This window comes from Magnolia sinica, chromosome 9, assembly GCF_029962835.1.
Source record: "Magnolia sinica isolate HGM2019 chromosome 9, MsV1, whole genome shotgun sequence".
In the NCBI taxonomy this organism is placed as follows: domain Eukaryota; kingdom Viridiplantae; phylum Streptophyta; class Magnoliopsida; order Magnoliales; family Magnoliaceae; genus Magnolia; species Magnolia sinica.
The window spans coordinates 7,232,525-7,240,105 of NC_080581.1; the positions used below are offsets into that span (position 1 = coordinate 7,232,525).

General features: G+C 39.2%; 1 pseudogene; it reads right to left on the bottom strand.

The window, feature by feature from the left end:
• LOC131256378 (D-3-phosphoglycerate dehydrogenase 1, chloroplastic-like) overlaps positions 1–4,683 on the bottom strand; it is a 29,710-nt pseudogene extending 25,027 nt beyond the window's left edge.
• Positions 4,684–7,581: the final 2,898 nt, after the last annotated feature.

The window sequence follows — 7,581 nt, forward strand, 5'->3', positions numbered from 1 at the left end:
AAATTAAATAATAATGCAGGAAAGAAAAACAACCTCAAAATTCAGATCTTGAGAGGTTGATACAAACGTTATTCTAAGGACAACCTTACACCAAAAACAGAGTTTATGGTAGGACAACCTTATTTCTAGAAAGGTCTTTGTATCAAGTCTCAAATCGAAGAGGAATACAAAAACAAATATGAACTGAATTGAAATAACTTGTAATTAAAGATGTATTGTTCTAGGGACAGCCATACACCATAAAAATGGCAGGGCAACCTTGCTGGAACAACTTTCAAAATGAAATTGAAAAACAAGCTTATAAAGGAATAGTAGAAAGTAAATTCTAAGCTATTACAACATTCTCACAAAGCTTGAAATAATTACAACATTCACCACCATACATACATCCCACAAAAAGAATAAAAATTAGAAGAGTAAATCAATCAACCACAACTCAAAGGATTTATAGTGGTTCGCCTGTGTGTTCACCAACTGTTATCCAACAGCCACACAAAAAGCTACTCCACTCCTAATATCCTCACACAGGGGATATTAGCGTTCACTAAAAATAGGTTTTCCCAGGTTCACCCAAAACCCTTACAATTGTGTCTTTGTATGTGGGCTTACACAATTAAAAAACCCCCACTTCTGAGTTTTCCTGGCTCTCCTCAGATAACCAATATAACAAGATTTTTCTGGCAAATCTTGAAAGAAACCAAAATAATAGAAAGGAATTTACAATATGTAAAATACCTGAATATCTTCTTCGTTGTAGCAGCCCGGTAGAACCAAATCAAAGTAGATGATTGAATGTCCAAGTTCAATGTCCAGTACTCGATTACAATGGTTCTAGTTCTAATAGATTTTAAATTAAACCAAATAGGGCTTGCCTTAATTGATTTTGATTCCAAAGAAAGGGAATAACAATTCCTCTTTTCAAATCAGATTGGAATAGCAGAAACAAAATCAATTAAAATAAAGCTAAGGAAAGAAGATATTAAATAAGCACACTTAGCTTAAATGGAGCACAGAATTATCTCTCAGAAGTTCGACGAAGATTGGCTTGAATACTATAATTAAATCGATGATTTCTTGAGATTCGTGCTCTATTTATAGGTGAGAAGATCAGTTCTTCGACGGGTCTAGAGTGCTCTTCGACTAGTCGAAGCCATAACAGAATATTTGAAAGATTAGGCGGGATAAGCGCGCCGTTCTACGACTCGTAGTCCTACGTCGAGTCGTAGTCACCTACGACCGGGTCGTAGGTTTCCTTCGACCGGTCGTAGGTCCTGCAAAAGTTCGCTAGACTTCGAGTCGTAGATTCTACGATTGGTCGAAGAGTCGACACTATTCCTACGATCGGTCGAACAGATTCCTGGACTGTCGAAGGCTAATAGATTTTATCCTGAATTTGTAACAAACTTACGATCGATCCAGGAATTTCTTAGTCTGGTCGAAGCAAGTCTAGGACTAGTCGAGCAGACCTAAGACCGGTCAAGAACAGACCAATCACATGTAAAATAGCATTCGACTTATGTATCCGAAATGACCTACTTCTAAGGTCATCCTATGGTCAAACAAACCTCAATCATGAAGTATGGACATTGAAACAAGAGACCATGAAGAATGAGCCTTGAAGTCTTGATGTAGACTAAACCTTGAAGTAGCTCAATCATGAAAGTGGCTTGAGTTTCAGCTTGAGTCTTGAGTTCAGCTTGACTTTCAACTTGAGTCTTGAGTTCAGCTTGAGTCTTGCCTTGTACTTTCTTTTTCTTTTCAGCTTGAGTCTTGTGAGCAGTTCTTACATTTAAGAGTCTTGTCTTGTGATCAGTTCTTTCATTCAAGATCCTGAGTCTTGTACTTGAGAGCTTTGCTTGATGTGAGCTTAGCTTGTTCATGTATGTTGATCCTTGAGAGAGCTTCACTTAAGCAGGTTATGTATAACAGAGTATAATAGTGATTTTGGTACTACAAATTTGACAACAAACAGGGATATAAACTATAGCACTTACACTCCTTATGCCTCATTTGTAAATACTTGATTACATGTACTAGTTATGCTTACACAATTCAAAAAAACTCTACACTTTGAGTTTTTTGGATCACCTTAGACAAACCAAAACAGAGAATTTTCTAGCACAATATCAAAAACCAAAACAGAAATTTACAATAATGTAAAATACCTAGATATTCTCTTTTTGATGCCACCCGGAAGAACCAAATCGGAGTAGAATTTCAGCGTAAAAGTTCAATATCCAAACTCACTTATGAAATGGTTCTAGGTTCTAAATTGATTTTAAATTAAATCAAGTTGGGCTAGCTCTATTTGATTTTGATTCCAAGAAAAGGGTAATCCTCAATCCCTTCTTCAAATATGATTGGAATAAAGAATACAAAATCAAATATAGAAAAGCTAAATTAAGAGAATATTAAATAAGCACAATATAGCTTAAAAAGAACACTAACTTATCTCTCAGAGTGGCGTATTGATTTATCTTGAATTAAATGAAAAACTCTAAAATTCGTGCTCTATTTATAGGTGAAGAAATTACGTTCACGATTGGTCATGAGGACACCACGACTAGTCGTAGGACCAACTGATTTTTAAAATTTTGAGCGCGATAAGATAAAGCCGTTCCACAATTGGTCGTATGCCCTCCACAACCGGTTGAGGGACCTTCACGACTGGTCGTGTGGAACTTGAAATAGTTGCTAAACTTTGAATCGTAACTATAGGACTGGTTGTGAACGAGTCAAGTACTGTTCACACGACCGATCGAGCAGTCTCCAGGACTGTCGTGGCTTAACAAAAAATTTTAAAAATTTGCAACAAACTTAGGACTGGTCATGGAATATCTTGGGCTGGTCGAGCCAGTGCTAGGACTAGTTGAACAGAGTTCAAGACTAGTCGAAAAACAGACTATTCACTTATAAAATGAGTCAATTGACTTATGTATACAAAATTGTCACAAATTGTCTCTTTCATCTCCATTTTGTTGTTTAGCCGTAGGTTATATACATTTCAAAAAAATAAAAATAAAAAAAAACTAGAAAGCTATTCTTTGCTATACAATTCCGTCTCCTAGACTCATGCTACACTACCTTATTTACAGGATGTTACAATTTTCAAATGCCTAAAATCTCTCTTGGTTCTTTACAATGACAGCTCACACCAACAACTCTCATGGTTGTTTACAATAACAGCTACGCCAACACTCCCCCTCAAGTTGATGCATAGAGGTCTCGCATGCCCAACTTGTCAAGTGAGTTGTAAAAGTCCTTACTAGATAGAGCTTTTGTAAGGGTGTCTGCCAACTGATCTTCGAATTTCACAAACGGAAACCTAATTATTTTTGCTTCAAGATTCTTTTTGATGAAGTGTCAATCTACCTCCACATGTTTAGTGTGATCATGTTGAATAGGATTATGAGAAATGGCAATTGCAACTTTATTTTCACACAAGAGATCCATCTCGGAAGTGGGGGCAAACCCGATTTCAGTGAGTAGCTTTCTTAGCCAAAGGAGTTCACAAAGACCTTTAGCCATTCCCCTAAACTCAGCTTCAGCACTTGACAAAGCTACCACTTTTTGTTTCTTGCTTCTCCAGGTTACAAGATTTCCCCCAACAAATGTAAAATATCCTGAGGTGGACTTTCTGTCAGTGATATTACCTACCCAATCCACATCCGTATATCCATAAACCATCAACTGATTATTATGTTTTGAGAACATAAGCCCCTTGCCCGAGGATGACTTCAAGTATCGAAGTATTCGAATCACTCCTTCCATATGACTCTTACTTGGATTATGCATAAATTGACTTACAACACTTACAACGTATGCAATATTTGGACGAGTATGGGAGAGATAAATGAGTTTACCAACTAACCTCTGGTATCTTCCTTTATCTGTTGGTACTTGGTCTGGGTATTCTCCAAGCTTGTAATTTTGAACCATAGGGGTGTCTACAGGTTTACACTCCAACATCCCTACTTCGATTAGTAAGTCTAATATGTATTTCCATTGGGAGAGAAATATACCTTGCTTAAACCTGACAACTTCAATTCCCAAGAAATACTTGAGTCCTCCCAGATTTTTCATCTTAAATTCAGTTACTAATTGCTTTTGAAGCAGAGAGATTTCTTCTTCATCATTTCCTGTAATAATCATGTCATCTACATAGACTATCAAAGCAATTACCTTGCCCAACTGATGCTTTAAGAACAAAGTATGGTCAGAGTTACTTTTTTGGAAGCCATATTTCTTCATTGCCAAGCTAAACCTTTCAAACCATGCTTGTGGTGATTGCTTCAGTCCGTACAATGCTCGCTACAATTTACACACTACTCCATTCTTTGAAGATACTGTATAACCTGGAAGAACATCCATATAAACCTCTTCTTGGAGATCACCATTGAGAAAAGCATTCTTTACATCAAATTGATGTAAAGGCCAATCAAGATTTGCTGCAAGAGACAATAACACTCTAACTATATTCAACTTGGCTACAGGTGATAAAGTCTCCTGATAATCGATACCATATGTCTGTGTATATCCCTTCGCTACCGGTCTTGCTTTGTACCGTTCAATAAATCCATCTGCTTTGTGTTTAATGGAGAACACCCATTTGCACCCCACGGTTTGTTTTCCTTCAGGTAATGGAATAAGAGTCCATGTATCATTTTTAAGTAGTGCCTCCATTTCTTCCTCTATAGCTCGAGTTCATCTTGGATTTGCCAATGCCTCATGAACACTGATAGGAATCCAACATATGAAGAGTTCCTGTGTAAATTTCTTGAGAGGTTCAGAGAGTTCCTTGGTGGATACATAGTTAGCAATTGAATACCTCGACCTTCATTTTTCAATATCTGGAGAGTATCTATTAGGTGGCTTGGCACGATTGTACCTGTGAGGTAAGACATATCTCGCAGAAGCATCTATATCATCAGTATGTAAGGGTGTAATAACAGTACTTACCTCAAGAGTATTCTCAGAAGATGATTCGGCTGACACTTCAGAGGGAGGGGATATAGGTTCGGTCTCAGATGTTGCATGCTCTACATTAGGATATATCTCGGCTTCACAGTTCACAACGCCTGAGTTATCATTCGGCCCATTATGCTCCTGCAGCTTCTCATAATTCTGCCCCTCATTTTCATATGGATATATCTCGGCTTCACAGTTCACAACGCCTGAGTTATCATTTGGCCCATCATGCTCTTGCGGCTTCTCATGATTCTGCACCTCATGTTCACGTGGCCCCTCATGTCTGAACCAATTAAACTCATTCGGCATCTCATGTTGGAACAAATTTAACTTTTCATTATGTATCTCCCCCTGAAGAGAAGTAGGTGCCGAAGAGGAAAAAAACATATCAGTCTCCAAGAATTGGACATCCATAGTCACATAGAGTCTGCGAGTGGTAGGATCATAGCACCGGTACCCTTTTTGATGGACGCCATAGCCCAAAAACAAACACCAACATGCACACGGATCAAGTTTAGTGCACTGGTTCTTGTGGAGATACACATAGACAACACACCCAAAGACGCGAGGAGGAAGCATCAGTGCGGTAGGTAGTGACACATAAGTAGAAAGACATTAGAGTGGTGTTTTAAAAGATAAAACCTTGGAAGGCATTCGATTGAGAAGATGGACAACAGTTGAGACGGCATCGGTCCAAAACTGTTTGGGCATATGAGCACCAAGAAGCAAAGCACAAGAAGTCTCAAAAACATGTTTATTCTTCCTCCGACGACACCGTTCTGTTGAGGTGTTTGTGAGCATGAAGTTTCATGAATTAAACCATGTTCAGTAAAGTATGCTTTAAGGTGCTGATTGACATATTCACCACCATTATCAGAGCGGAGAACCTTCATGGTGGCACCGTACTGAGTACCAACCATAGCATGAAATGTTTCAAAGGCACTGAGAACCTCATCTTTGTGTTTCATCAAGTAGAGTCATGTCATACGGGTACAATCATCCACAAAAATAACAAACCAATGAAAGCCAGACATATTAGTAACAGGTGAGGGCCCCCATACATCAGAGTGAATTAATGCAAATGGAGTGTCACTTTTAGTCATGCTTAATGGATAAGTAGCGCGATGGCTCTTAGCCAAAATACAAGTGTCACATTTTAAATCATATGTCTGTAAATGCTTAAACAGATCAGGAAAAATATGTTTCAAATAAGGAAAAGATGGGTGTCCCAAGCGTCGATGCCACAACTAAAGTTGTGTCTCTTTATCAGCACGCGGATGATTCATGTTATTGCCCTAGCCGATATTGATATCTTCCACATAATATAATCCCCCCCTCCCCCCTTTTAGTACCACATCCAATTATCTCCTTGGTGAGAATATCCTGAATAAGACAGAAATTTGGATAAATAAGTACAACACACCCAAGGTCTGCAGTAAGCTGACTTACAGACAACAATTTATGGGATAGAGACGGAACAAGTGAAGTATTAGATAAATGCAAGGATGGAGATAAGGTCATAGAGCTAGCTCCAGTGACTGGTGAGATAACACAATTTACATTAGCTATGCTGGTGCATCGCGAAAGAGAGGTCTGAGCGAAGTCCGAGGTAACAAAGGTCATATGGTCAGTGGCTCCCGAGTCGAGGAGCCATGCACTACAGTCCACATCTCTGCAGGAGGTAAGAAGAGCAAGGCCAGGGGTACCTGAGTTCAAGTTGGGAGGAGCATCAGTGGACGTTACAGCTGGTTGTATAAGAGAAAGATGGGGCTCTGCAGTAGCAGCAACAGCTGTGCCTGAACTTCCATTAGTTCCGGTTCCATCAGGACGTTTATGGGCTTGAAGATCATGCCACCATTCAGGGTACCCATGCAACTTAAAACAGTTTTCACATGTGTGTTTTTGGTTTCCACAATGAGAACATTTTTTCGCATCAGTAGAATTCCGGGTCTTGGAAGATTTACCAGAGGCAGAGGTACTTAACGCAAGGGCTTTGGAAGCCAAGACAACCCCCTGGAGGCCATTGGTGTCATGAGAAGTCATAACCTGCTGTCGAATAGCTTCCTGTTTAACATGTGCATATGCTTATTCGACAGTAGGAAACGGTTTCATCTGTAAAACATCAGCCAGTATTTTATCTAACCGATCGTCAAGACCATCCAAAAACACATAAACATGGTCTTCCTGGATGATCCGATTATAGTGCTGAATATCAACAGAGCATTTTATAGGATTTAGCTGGCAGAAATCAATTTCATGCCATAAACCCTACAACTCAGTGTAATATTTTTCCAGCAAGCCAGCAGCTTGCTTCAGTCATGTCACACACAGTCGAAGATCATACACTTGTGAGGTATCACTACTATCAAAGAAGGTAGTTGCAATGGAATTCCAAACCGCTTTTGCCGTAGGAAACTGAATAAAATTGTCAATTAAGGATGAATCTATGGAAGAAATTAACCAACCTTTAATAATGGCGTTATCGGTGCGCCACTTACGAAAGGAGGGATTAGTTGGTAGCGGCGGGGGAAAGTCACCGTTAATGTACCCCAGTTTATCCTTGTCAGAGATATACATCTCGACAACTTGGGACCATAGTGCATAGTTGGAACC